Source organism: Ovis aries, chromosome 7 (assembly GCF_016772045.2).
Source record: "Ovis aries strain OAR_USU_Benz2616 breed Rambouillet chromosome 7, ARS-UI_Ramb_v3.0, whole genome shotgun sequence".
Classification (NCBI taxonomy): domain Eukaryota; kingdom Metazoa; phylum Chordata; class Mammalia; order Artiodactyla; family Bovidae; genus Ovis; species Ovis aries.
The window spans coordinates 30,358,143-30,373,041 of NC_056060.1; the positions used below are offsets into that span (position 1 = coordinate 30,358,143).

Here is a 14,899-nt window from a genome sequence, read left to right on the forward strand (position 1 = left end):
ATTCACTGAATCAGAAACGCTGGGGTGGGGTCCGGCAACCTGTGGTTTAGCAAGTCACAGGTGTTTCTAATGAAGTTTGACACCCACTGAAGTGAACTAATAGAGTTCTAATATATGCATGCATCTGGTAACTGCCTTATTCAGTTATTTTCAAATTCTCTTTCTTGGAATGCTGGGCATTTGTCTCAGGGCTCTGATGGGGAATTGTGGGGAAAGAAGGAATGTGAAGAGAAAATCTGTTTTGGAAATGTAGTTGGTGTCTACAGGACTTGCAGATGGAAATATGTAACAGCTGCAATTAAAAAGTTGTGAATTGGAGAGAGAACAGGAATACAGGGAGAACAAGAGAAAGAGAAGCAAGAGGAGAGGTAAAGAGAAGGGGTAAAGAGTAGAGAAAGGAGATTTTCAACTGGATATTTCTTAAATCTGCAAACTATTATGCAGAAATCAAAATGAATCATTATATTCTACAGCTGTTTACAATGCAACAATATGGCTAATCTTAATTTTATATTAGATTTTAAAAGCCACAAATGACTACATAAAGCATGATCCCTTTAAAGTTAAAATAATTAAAATATAGATATATTCTTTTTAGAAATATAGTTGAATGGGATAAAATGATACAAAAAGCAAAGCAAGAAAACAATAAACACAAGACTTGGGATGGTGATGATGTTAGGTAGGAAAAGACAGAGTGAGGATGCTGCAGAGGACCACACAGCCAGAGAGAAGTTGCCCTCAAGGTCTCAACTTTTGTGTTGCCTAATTCATTACCTAAATGAAGGAGGTTGGGAGAGAGAAAGGCAGGGAGGAGGGAGAAAGGGAGGAAAAAAAGAAAGAAGGGAGAGAGGAAGGAAGGGAAGAAGTCATGAATTGACTAACGGTGACCAAAGATTATGGATAATCCAGTTTTATGCACCTGTGTGTATGTGTGTGAGCACGCGCGTGCTCGGTCACTTGGTCATAACCTGTTCTTTGCTACCCCATGGACTGTAGCCCACCAGGCTCCTCTGCCCATGGAATTCTCCAGACAAGAACACTGGAGTGGGTTGTCATTTCCTCCTCCAGGGGATCTTGACCCAGGGATCAAAACTGCGTCTCCTCTGTCACCTGCATTGGCAAGTGGATTCTTTACCACTGCGCCACCTGGGAAACCCTTTTTGCAAACCCTTTGATGTCTACTAAAACATTAAAAGTAGTAGTGAAACCATGTAATATGCACTTGAAAATGATCAGAATCAATCTGAAAAATGAGTTCTTCATTATACTTAAGTTATTAAGGCAATAGGGTCTTTCCTTACAGGGGCTTTCCTCATACAGACTTTATCCATAAATTGTTTATATTTAACCACAAAAGGAACAATTAACAAATTTCAGCTCTAGACAAGATTGAAAAAAAGATAATGTGTCTTTAAAACATGCTATGCCACTTTTTAGTACCACCTTGTTCTTTATTGTCCTCTTCCTAGCTTTCCAGGGCCCTGAGCAATGGAGAACAGGGGTAGCTGGGTCACAAGACTCAGTAACCCTAAATACACTTCCTTGGTTCTAAACACTGCCATCAAACATGACAGTCTGTGTCCTTTTTCTACAGCATAATGATGGGTAGCAATTATTCCCATAAACTAATGAATTCCTGCTAACAAGCTAACTGGGCTTCCCTAGTGGCTCAGACAGTAAAGCATCTGCCTGCAATGCAGGAGACCCAGGTTCGATCCCTGGGTTGGGAAGATCCCCTGGAGAAGGAAATGGCAACCCACTTCCAGTACTCTTGCGTGGAGAATGCCATGGACAGAAGAACCTGTCAGGCTACAGTCCATGGGATCACAGAGTCAGACATGACTGAGTGACTTCACTTTCATGTTCACTTTCAACAAGCTAACTGCTGGATAACTCCCCTTAGAGTGATAGCTTAACCTAGTTGAAACGTACAGCTTCTTGAAAGATCCTTAAGTGTACATGAAATTTTTAAATTTAGGACTGGTGGCATTCCATAGAGGAAGATATTTCTGATCAGAGACTTTTCTTCAAAGTACATCACCTAAATAGCACTCTACCTTACCTACTGGTAAGATTGTTTATGTATGTAATTTTCCTTTATAAAGGTAAATTTTAAAGTATACATATAAGTCCTTGGTGGTGATGGAAGCAGAAATGATTGATGCTGGAAGGTTGAACCATGTTGCTACCAAGTTACTGACATTCTGCTAAATAATCACATGCCGGTAGAACCAAGAGCATTTCCTCATATTTACCTTTTTGTCCCACTAGACCTTAATTGAACAATTTACAAAGATTCCGTTTCTCAAGTCACATGGAATAGAAAAGGTCATACTAAATAAATATGTCTTATTCAAATGTCAAAATTTAGATAAAACATTATTCTTTTTACCAAATGAGATTAAATAACTAGATATTATTAGATATGTATTATATTACTATATATATGAGAGATAGGGACAGAGAAAAAGATACATGTACATATACACATATATACATTACCTGATGATACATTAAAAGATTTAATTATGCTTACTTCCAAAGGAATGCCATCTATAAAATAACACATTATATCTCCACTCAAATGTCTTTAGTCACTTAAACCATGAATATCCTTTTCTCCCTTACCCATGAGTAAGAATTCCTTCAGGATAAGTAACAATTTTCTCCCCAACTAATGTAAAGAAAAAACACTAAATGGATTTAGTTCAAGACTTTGCAAAAGGAATGCACCTTTACTATGATCAGATAGTCAAACTGTCAAGAACATTATGCATAACCTAATGTGTTTATTTATAATGGAAATTGTATAGTAAACAGAATCAAGATTTGAAGTGAGTTGCATTGCCTCCATCAGAGAGAAAAGAAAATGTGATCATTTATTCACAGGCACAGATTTGAGCCAGATATATCCATAAAAAGTTAATGGGAAGATTCAGAACCTCATAAAAAGCTATAGAAGAGCATCCTGCCTACATCAAATCACCATACATATCCGTCATGTGAGGTGTACATTATATGGTCTGAGAAGGATGAAATTACATATATAAAAGGCTACCAATATGTGAAATCACAGATATTCACTAGCTTGAATATCCACAATACTTAAGGTACCTTAATATCAGCATTTTGTGTGTGTGTGAAAACACTATCAAATGTCCTTTGTTACATTTAATAGAGGTTATTGTTAATGCTTTCTTGTTAGATGTAATTTGTAGGATACAGATGAAATTGTCCTGGGAGTTCAAGGAACTTAGGCTTTCTCTAACCTGCTTCTCAATACCCTTCCAGCTTCAACCCACTTCCAGAAAAATCTCTATTGTTTATCTACAGCTGTGTAAGAATTTATCCCCAAACTCAAGACTTCATGACTTAAAACAATAAACACTTATTATCTCAGTGATTCTGTGGTTAAGAAATCCAGGCTTGGCTTAGCTGAGTCCCATGGCTCAAGATTCTCACAGTGCTGCATCTCAAGGATGAACCAAGGGAAGGTCTCTCAAGCCCACTTACATGGCTGGCGGTAAGCCTCAAGATGTTGCTAGCTGTTGGCTACAAACATCAATTCCTGTCATGCACCCTCTCCATAGGGCCTTCACAGCATGGCATCTGGCTTCCCTCTAGGCGAGAGCTCAGAGAGAGAGAGAATGAGAGGAAGACCATGAGAGAACCAGTAACGTGAAAGTCACAGTCTTTGTGTAACCTAACTTCAGAAGAGACACCTCATCACTTTCACTGAATCCTATTCTTCAGAAGTGAGTCACGATGTCTAGCCCACACACAAGGCTTGTGGGGGCACAAATTCCACAAGGCGGGGATCTTAGAAGCCAATTTACAGGCTGCCTACCACAGCATCTTCTGTACTGAAGGAACATGTCACACATTTCTGATTGCCTGGGAACTGCCCGAAATTTCTGGAAGAATGGCATTTGAGCCCACTGTTTTCTCTATCAATACATCTAGACTATTAATTAAATTTGAGGCATTCAGTCTACAGGCATTCAGTCATATAAAAGTCAAAGTCTAGAGGGTAGGGGGAAATGTCTCTGAAGAAATGACTTTTAAAGCATTACTTGAAGATTAGTGTGGCTAGCTTTGTGTGTGTGAGGGTTCAGATGCAGGAAGAAAGAATTTAAGGTAGAAAAAGGCAGAGAAATAGAATGATGTTCAGAACTCCATTTATTTCTCTGCTACCACTTTTTCTTCCTTGTCTACATCTTTTGTTCCTTGATCTGTTTTTTTTTAATATATATATATTTTTTTAATTTTAAAATCTTTAATTCTTACATGTGTTCCCAAACATGAACCCCCCTCCCACCTCCCTCCCCATAACATCTCTCTGGGTCATCCCCATGCACCAGCCCCAAGCATGCTGTATCCTGCGTCAGACATAGACTGGCAATTCGATTCTTACATGATAGTATACATGTTTTGATCTGCTAACTGAGGCTGCTAATTTAGAACAAATGTATTCACTTCAGTATAGAAAACTGAAAATGTAATGAGTTTGGAGCCCCAGTGATTTGAAGAATGAGAGGAAGAAGCAAGGGGTGAGAAGGAAGAGAAAGAGAAAGGGGGAAAGAAGGAACACCATGATGGGAAGAAGTGACAACAGAGAGAAATAAAAGGATGAATTACTCCATATTTGCTCCTGAGAGATGCTCTACAGGTGGGTGAGGAAATCTTTTCAGGGAAAGGCATTAAAGATTTTCATGGTAAAAAGTTATCAATCAAATTTGAGTCCAATTCATGGTCAATAATATAAAACCAAACTATCCAATAAAAATCTATTAGAAATCACAATCAAAACTCCTGATTGAAATTAAAAACAAGAAAAACCAAAGTGAACATGAAGACTGGCCAGGATCAAGGACAAGGAAACAAAAAAAAAAGATAAGTGACAAAAGTAGAGGAAAAGTTGCATAGGACAATGAGTGCCCAGCGATTCCAGCTCCACCAAGGTCAGGGGATGCCCAAAGGTCTTATACGTACTTGTCTGCATCAGCTTTTTATATTTATGGTAGTGTCTCCATATGGTTCACAGGTATAATCCTTCCAACCCAGGCCATCTGTTTATTCATAGAGTTCCAAGATACAGAAAGAGATTTCTGAATGGAGGAGACCATACAGTTAAAAAAGGGAATGCATACATCTGAAAGTCTGACTTTTCATCCCCACTTACATAAAGGCCATCTTAATGCATGAAATCTATGGATATATTTGCTTTATTGCTGTATTCCATTTTCAAAGAAGGAACTATCCAATTTATATATATATAGAAAAGATCAAAAGGTTGAAAATGGTCTTACTACATTGTGAACTCATTATGGTTGCCCTTCAATTTGTTGTATAGTCACTATTTATAGGATCTGATATAGGATACATATATGTATAGGATCTCAGAAACAAGGCCAGTTGTCAAAAAACTCTACAAGTTTTGACAAGCATACAACAAATCTATCAAACTGAACTGTTTAGTAATCACAGTCTTGTTATAAGTTTTAAAACACATCTCAGGGTATTCTAACACACATCAATATTTTACCTTTCCTGCTCATAATTGCATTACTTCAGATAACCTTATAAATTGAACATTAATCCACATAAACATATACTGATGTTAGATTATGCCTATTGTGTGCTAGGAGTGTTGCATTCAGAGACTGCAAAGATAAACTGAAGATCATATCCTTAAGTCCAGACCATTTCCCGATAGTGAAAATAATCACCAAGTTATTGTTTCAGAGCCATTCTTCATATACCAACATCAACGAAGTTTTGCCCTTGGTTAAAGCAGTTGAAAATCTCCAATAACCCTGGCATGTATACTTCAGAACATTGTTTCTACTATATAGAAGTTCATGGATAGCCATTTAGATTATTTTCATTGCTGTTCCTTGCTCTATTAAAAGTTTCCTGGTTGGCATACTTTGCAAAAGTGTTCCACAACCCTATCTGTCTCCTAGTGTAACTCTGTAGACCTACTGACTACCTTCAGTCATATTATTTATTCTTTGGAAATTGCAACAGAAGCACCACCAATTTGGATTCCTAATCATGCCATCAAAAGGTGTTGGAGAACTTCTTAGGGTCATCTAACTTACATGGCAGCTACCATAGCCCCTGTCTACTGAAAATGTGAAATACTAGAGGTGTTGACATGGATGTACAGATCACACTTATTTCCTATGATTTTCTTCAATCTTTGTGAAGTAAAGGTCTATCAGCTAAGTCCTAAAGATTTTATCCATGCCATTTCTAAGCTCTGTAATAAACATCACATCAAAAAGGACTTTAAGCACTCTTGCAGTGAGATTTTTCTTGTTAAAAATTGACCAACTCCTGTTTCCCACATTTCAGTCTGTGGCTTCCCTGGTGACTCAATGGTAAAGAAATTGCCTGCAATACAGGAGACACAGGTTCAATCCCTGGCTCAGGAAGATCCCCTGGAGAAGGAAATGGCAGCCCACTCCAGTATGCTTGCCTGGGAAATCCACAGAGGAGCCTGGTGGGCTACAGTCCATGGGGTCATGAGTGTTGAAGACAACTTAATGACTAAACCACCACCACCACCACCTCTTCGATACTCCTAAGTTTTCCCACATTCTTGACTGTCCCATTGTGACCTTCATCTAGCCCTGAAGGCCTGACCCTCAGCACCAATGAATCAGCTATAGCCCTGGGTTTTCTCTGGTTCTTCTATATCAAGATGACTTGATTGAACACACTTCCTAAAAATTCCCGTCTCCTGCGGAGCTCTTCTTAGCCCAGCTGGTGGAGCCACAAAATACCTTTTCTTATGTGTATATCATGAGCCACTGTAATTATTTTGCTCCATAGGAACCAGAGTATGTTCTATGTAGCAGAAATTTTAAGTGATGTTAATATTTTACTTGCAATAAATTATTTTCAACCATTTCAAATTTTTTTAATGTTTATTTACAAGAAGAGCTTTTAATAAATCAAAAAACATTGTAAATCTCAAAGAGGAAAATCCAGATGCATTATTTTTCAAGGTATTGAATGTGAGAGCAGCTTCCCTTTTTTGGGCTGGTATTAAAGGAAAACTTGTTTTGGAAATGTTAATCATGTGGGACTTTATACTCCATAAGCACATTATGGGTTTGATGATGCTTATTTGACAATATTGGTCGCTAATGATCCAAAAGGTTACCATGATATTTTGACCAGCAGTGGGGAAGATAGAAATGCTGTGACGGTTGCTTCATCAACTTTCTTTGACCTGAAAAAGGAAACTTCTCAATCCTAAAAAGTCATAATTAAGTTGAAGAAGAGTTTCTGTGGTCGCCTGAGGAACATTTTCTAGTCCTTACTTGGATATCTTAGCAATCCTATTATCAAGTTATCTGATCTCTATAATGCCTTTATATAAAATATATGACTATGAACATATACACACTTCTGTGGTCTTAAGTAATTTCAGTGGATCTTATCCACAGTCCCACATGTCATAATTCACATTAGAAACAAAAAGAACAATGGCTAGTCTTTTACATATTACATTTAATCCCTTTGTAAACCTTGTTTTGATAAAGCTTTTTCTTCATTCTATGCCATTATGATGAATAAACAAAACACTCTAGCCATTTGAGAATATAAACTCTGGGTATGGATAGATATTTAATTTTAGTCAGAGTGAGGATTTTTTTACTTCAAGGACTACAATAATAAAGTAAAAAATTTCAAATCCATAAAATGTCATAGACCAGAGGAAAAGCAGTTCTTTTCTTTAGGATCTTCTCCTTCAGTGCACTTAACTTTATTTTTAAAGCATTCAGTGTTTGTTCTATCGAATATAGTACTTTCTGGAAAACAACCAACTCAGAAAGTAGTTCAAAGGTTAGTTACAGGATAAACTAATAGCTATGCTAAGCTATTACTTTGTAGAGCCAATAAAAAAAGAAACTATATTATTTCCACAATCTATATGGTCATCTCCAGCAACAACCAAATCAATAATAAAACATTTTTTATTTAAACTTCACCCTGCCTTCCCCTCTCTGCTTCTGAAATTTTATCCCAACAGGGAAATCTCCTTGGAATATACCATAAATATAAAAAAAGCAAGAGTGGACAATGTAATAAATGTTTTATTTTCGTTTGTTAATAGATGGTGAAGTTCAGCTCACTTGTGGTTTGACCTTATTCTAGTACATGAACAATTTTTCTTAAATACAGCTTTCATATAACACCATATAACACCAGCCATCTCAAACTTCTGCATTCACCCCAGGGAAATACACACGTACACGTGTATGCACACAAATAGCCATTGCAATATAACATTATTTCATAGATTTTTATATGCCACAATTCAAATCATACAGCCCCAAAATTACAATTACACGTATAAATGCTTGAAAAAATTCATTATCCCACATACGTAGCCTCTAGACTAAGGCTAATCAGATATAATTTTTTTGTTTCACTGCATATATTAATGTTAATAGTAACTGATAATAATCAGTGATAACTATTGAATTTTATTGCAATAATTTTCATCTGTGCTATATACCAAGATAGTACTCAGATATTCAGATTTGATATATTGGCCCAGGACCTATATAAGATGGCCCAGGACACTATTGTTTTTTAGTTTTAGTTGTTGCTGACGCAAATTTAAAGTTAACAACTCCTTATTAAATGCTTTCTGTGTGCTAAGTCTTGAGCTAAGTGATTTATATTCCTCAACTCCTTGAATCCTCATAACTCCACTGGGTAAATTTAATTATTTCCATTTCACAGATGAAGATACTGACACATAAAGGGGTTAAATAACTTGTTCAAGGTCTCCCAGAACTGGGGTTTAAACCTAAATTGCATATATGTATATGAAAGCAAATATGTGATTGTATTTTTTTATTATCTAATTCTTCAAATAAATAAAAATAAGGCTAAGACAAAACTAAAATAATTAAAATAGCACATGAACTCCCAAACAGTCTCCTTCTGCAGGGTCTACTAGAAACTATTCTGACCCTCCCCAACCCTACAGCAAACGTCATCAGTTCAATAAAAGAGCTACTTGAGTTACCCAGGTCCTGAGCTCTGCCTTCCCTGGGATCTTGCTTCTCAGTCTTTCCCCATCCCTGTCATGGTGCTTAGGGCATGAGGAGGCATCAACACATATCTATTAAATAAATAAACATCACCAGAAAGAGGGCTCTCTTGGTGGCTCAGACAGTAAAGAATCTGCCTGCAATGCAGGGCACCTAGTTCAATCCCTGGGGGGAATGGCTATCCACTCCAGTATTCTTGCCTGAGAATTCCATGGACAGAGGAGCCTGGCAGGCTACAGACCAAGGGATTGCAAAGTGTCCAACACAACCGATCAACTAACACTTCACTTTTCGCAAAAAAAGTCCCACCTTCCTGTCTGCTGATTCCTTCAGGGTACATCCTGGTGCCTAACTCTGCCTCCTTCCTCAACTTCAACTCTCAGAGCCTACCTACTAGACCCTTGGGCTCCCAGTGAGCACCTGTATTAGGCTTGATCCTTCACTCATAGGCTGTAAAACCCATTCTCTTATGCCTCCCTGGGAGCTCCAGATTGTTCTCTGAGCAGAACACCCCCCAAATTACCCCACCACACAAAAAGTAGGCAACAGAGGGAAGCCGAGGCCCAAGGCCCAGGGTACTCTGTGGCCTTTCGGACTTCAATGTGGGACTGCACTTCAGTGCTCCTGTCCCCAGGTATATTGTGCTGATACAATTCTTCCCTTAAGTTATTATGTCTCTCCTCACTGAGGGAACTCCAGAAATGGGATGGCAGAAAGCTGAAACCATTTATTTACATAGTGAGGACTAGGCTGGAGAAAATGATGTGATTTAAGAGGTCTCTTTTTCAGCCTGATTTAAATACAGTTACACAAACCACCTAAAACGGTTTCCTATCACATGTGAATTCAAGTTCACGGGGCACACTAAAGAATTAATCCTCTGTGACTTGCCTACCTTTCAATAGAAACACTAGCTTATCCTCAGAACTTGGAGAGGGACACACCTCAACGTAATTCTCACAGTTAATATATTAGAGTCTAACCAAACATTTAATTCAAGCAAGGTATTTATAAATCCTGGGTATTATTCTAGTGAAGAGAGATTTTGATAACGATGGACTATTAGTGTGGTCCCTCCACAAAGACTTTTGCTTCTTGAATACTATTATGATTGCATGGTAATCTTACCCAGCTAGTGTTTTCTTAATGTCCTGGGGAGCCTGATCATTGTAAATTACCTGTGACATCTCATTAATCCTCTTTTTCCTCACAAACGCATAATTAATGGTAACATTGACAATAATACACAAATTAGCTAAGTGACGCTTTATGGTGTTGGTTTTGATTAACGTCAGGAACCCAAAAATGACATTAATATAATGCAGATCCCAAAAGGCAGTCTGCACTTTGACCCCAGACATACATTTTGTTTGCACCATCACCAAGATTAATCCTCCTCTGGATGAAGACGAGACAAAACTCTGGCCACTGGCAGCGTATGCCGGGCTGTCGGAAAACAAACCGCCTCAATTGCATTTGTTTAAGAAGGAAATCTTAATGCATAGAAAACAACAGCGTAGTGTCATTTCCTATTGTCTAGTTAGGACAAAGATAAATGAACAACTGTCATGATTTAGATCAACTGCTTCTCTGCTAACTTCTATTATTTGCTTATTTATGGAGCACTGTTTAATTAAAAGTATACCTAGATGATATGAAGTACATGATAAAATGATTAAAATTCCTGCTGCTCTCACTATAGATGGTTTTTGAAAATCAAAACTGGTTTTTATATGCATTTCAACCTGCAAGACCTCTAAATGATACATTCTTACTAACCACAAGAAAGTAAAAAAAAAAAAAAAAAAACAATGCCTGAGAAAATGTTCTTTGTCTCTGACTTGAGTAACAAAGTGAAAGCACTGAAAGGAATTTGGATAAAGTAAACTTCTTTGCTGCAAAAATGAGGCACTTTTGTTGCAGGTGAGGAGGCTGATTTAGAAACACTTTTTTCAGATTGAAAGAGACAGACACTATACTTAGTCACAGTATTGTCTATTGCTGCATCATCAACTTCTAAATTCAGGGTTAATCATATGACTTTATTATGATCATGAACAGTTCCTTAATCACGATTTTCACAAATCCAAGTTGAGTACTGAATCTCTTTAACACTCTAAAGAGGTACAGTATGCTAGTTTTTAAAGATGCAACCTATTTTCTTCGTGACAATTATTTATAGCTGAAAATATTTAATGGTATAGTGTTTTCTGAAAATAATTATAATAGCTCTTTCTTGATTAGTTTGACATCTATCTATTTAGTCTGTTTTTCAAAATATTGTAAACCATAGCCCTGGCTAATGATTTTATTTCATTTCAATAATGGAATAGGGAGAAAAGCCATACTATCATGCCTTTTTCAATTTTTCACATAAATAACTGCCATCTGGAGAATGCCTTCATGACAAAAGTGTATAATGCGTAAAGTGATATTGTAAAATTTGAAATAAGTCCACCAAAATCAGGATGTAAAGATCACCAAAATTATTTTTAAAAATTGTATATGTATTTCATTTTTAAAATAAAGGAATTTTAATATCTTAAAAGGTGATTTTAGTTTCTATGGTTATACATTTTCAATTTTAATGCTCCTAATTCCCACCACCCCCCCCAAAAAAAGAAAGAAAGCAGACTGCCTTACAACTGCTTGTCATAGCAGTTTAATTTTGAAAAATGTTTTGTCTTTCCCTGCTTGCAATATATTTATCATATGACTCGGTTTATCTTTTTTGATTATTTAAAGTTATAAAATAATATTTCAGAAGAGCCTCAGATTTTTCTTATTCTGTTGTTTAAACATTATTTTAAAGTCTAAAGCATCTTGTTTTTAAATGGACATGTTAAGTATTAGTTGCACCAACTTTCACCAGCACACAAACCCAATGGAAAGCAAACTGGAATTTAAGGGACAATGGGGATTCCTATAGAAGTCATATTTTCAATCAACCTAACTAAACCATAAATCGAGATTACAATAATAAATTATGTTTTATTATTTTGTCAGGAATAAGTACAGAACTGAATTTTGAAAGAGATTTGGGCTTAATTCATGTGTTAAATAGATCGGGATAAAACAGGGCTAGAAAAAACTGGCCCTATAGTATATAGAAACTCAAATTAGGCACTCACCACCAAACTAATTAGTAATTGATTAATTTATTATAGAAATACAATTCCTTTACACTGCAAAGCCTAAGGCATGGGATGATTGAAAGCTTCAAATTAAAAAAAAAAAAATTGGTGACAATCTTTTAATCAGAGGCATTGTTTACAACATGGTTTTAAGGTAGCTGCAATAACATCTTTAACTAGTTAAAAACACTCATCAAGCTATAAAAATACTTTCATAGATGAGTTCTCTGAAGCAAAATGTTTGAAACCTCTCAAAGTGCCTTCATTTGTACTTTTTTCTGCAGTTACAATGAGTATTACTATTAGTACAAATGTATCATTTTCACTTTTCATTTTTATTTAAGTTCATAGAGAACAATCTGTCAAGCTCTAATTTTATAGAAATCTGTTTTTCAGGTTTAAATGTGGTACACTGCATTTAAATAAGCCCCAATAGTTGTGCCAAGTTACTTTTTTGTTGTTGTTTTAAGAAATTATTTCATGCAAAGAAAGAGGCTGCTGTGTGGGAAAGCATGTTTTCTTAAGTGTTTAATCAGACATTTCCAACCCACGAGACTTTGTAGATGTGATTTCACTTTGAAAACATATCTTATCAGGGTGGTTGGTGTAAAATTCTTGTCTGTTTTCTTACCTTTGAATTTGAGCTCTATTTATAAGGCTCAGCTGAATGATGTCTATAGCTAAGGAATTTCCTTACTAGGGAGTTTTACATGAACACGATTAATGAGAAAGCACCACGAGGCATGGAGCAGGGTGTCAATTTAGGTTTCCTGTACAGGCTAACCTTATCAAAACGTTCCCCTTTACACAGGAGAAAAAGACGTGACAAAGCGGTTAACTATGTATCTGATTTTATCTTTCTATTATTTTCCTCTTGATAGAATATCTTTTCAGAGTAAACAAAAGGAGATGGAGTCTTCATTCCTTATTTGTATATGCAAGTGAAATGGTGTTCCTTTCCCTGTGGAAGGCACTGGCCTTTCTCACGTGGAACAAACTGCTAGAGAAACTTGGTTTAGACGAAATGCAAATATTTAATACTCAAATCTATATTTTGAAATATAACATGGTATTTTCCATAAATCGATATGTGCTGACATATTTCATAACATTACATAAGGTTTTCCATGCATTTTTATTCATGGAAGAACCATTTGCAGAAAGTCACAACATTGTGCTATACATCTCCAGCAAGTTAATTTTCACTTTAATGCTGAATATACCATTTATGGAAAAATAATAGTTATTTAGGCAGAGCAGCACTTACCTGTTGCTGTGTGAAAATTCCTACCCTTGAAAATGTGCTTTTACCACAGTTATTATTAGTAGGCAATCCCAATGCCTAAAGATTTTTATAAACAGAACCTTAAATCTGCATTTTGGTTGAAGGCTTCCCTTTTTTAGACAACTGAAAATGAAGGAGCACAACAGAAAGTCAAGTCCAAAGAACATTCTTATACATGCTTCAACTTTGGGGTTTCCGTAACTGCCCTATGGAGACTGTCCTTTATTAAGACTCTTAATGAGTGTTCTGCTTGTATTTTTCTACCAAGAATGTCAAATAAGGTTTGAAAGCAAATGTAAACTGTAATGCAAGTGACACACACTAAAAATAGCCCTATAAATCTGTTCATTTTGTTTAGATAGTCTCCAGAGTTGTAAAAAGTAGGACTGCTCAGCTTTATTATTTGTTTTGGAAAAACTAATTCTGTAGAGAATAGGCCACTGATAATGCTATATTACATTAGAGAAGATTTAAGACTGTCTCTAGATTTAATTTTTTCCAAAAAGGATATGTTTCCCTACCCTTATTTTCCAAATATTCTACAAGATAACTAACTAAATGGAAGCTAAGGTGGCAAAGAAATTTGTTCATTTAGTCAACAGAACTAAAATTTTGAAAGAATCACATTTATCTAAAATGAAATTAATTAAAATTTCTAATGGAATTCTCATTCCTATTAGCCTGTTAAATACGATGTTTCCAGTGTTTCCAATGACAGAGTAACAATATTTATCATCCTAACATACCATGAGTTTTAAAAAATAACTCCAGGAGAACATTTTTAGAACATTTACAAGATGAATAGACAACTAAAAATAAAAAGGAAATCAGACATTTCTCTGTGAAAAATAGCTATTGTAATTTACAGTGTTTGATGGAAGATGTATTTTTAAGAAACTATATAATTAGAATTTGAGGTATTGGGTGGTGGTGGTGGTTTAGTTGCTAAGTTGCATCCAACACTTGAGACCCCGTTGGGTGGTGGGGTAACCCTGAAGAAGGGAACATGAGTTCTCTTATATATTAAGGAAGTTTTTTTAAATGCAGCTTATCTTTTCTCTTGAGAAAAAGTTTCAGAGTTTAAACTCTTCCTTTTCTCTTTCCACATGATAGTCAATAGGATTTCTTGGATTGGTTGGATGGCTTTGCACTTAAGCCAAGATTGATTGCAATCTAAGGCTTTGTTGTTGGATATCTTATCCCAATAGAGACATGTATAAACAGACAAAATGACTAAATTGGGCATCAATTTGACCTTTCAGAAGAGAGGTAGTTCAAAAACTACACCAACTTTTCTTTAAAGAAACAAGAATATTGTCATTTAACGGAGCCTTACATTTCAGTTCTTTTTCTTCCACACGGCCAAGCGGTACACTGAATTACTAAGAAACAGGAGT

General features: G+C 36.1%; 1 long non-coding RNA gene across 1 annotated transcript in view; it reads right to left on the reverse strand.

Annotated features, from left to right (window-relative positions):
- The window catches only part of LOC121819957 (uncharacterized), a 179,542-nt gene that overhangs the window by 155,945 nt on the left and 8,698 nt on the right, over positions 1-14,899 (reverse strand). The window contains exon 3 of the long non-coding RNA XR_006060339.2: positions 4,996-5,111. This is a non-coding gene — a long non-coding RNA (uncharacterized LOC121819957). The remainder of the gene's footprint in view (positions 1-4,995; positions 5,112-14,899) is intronic.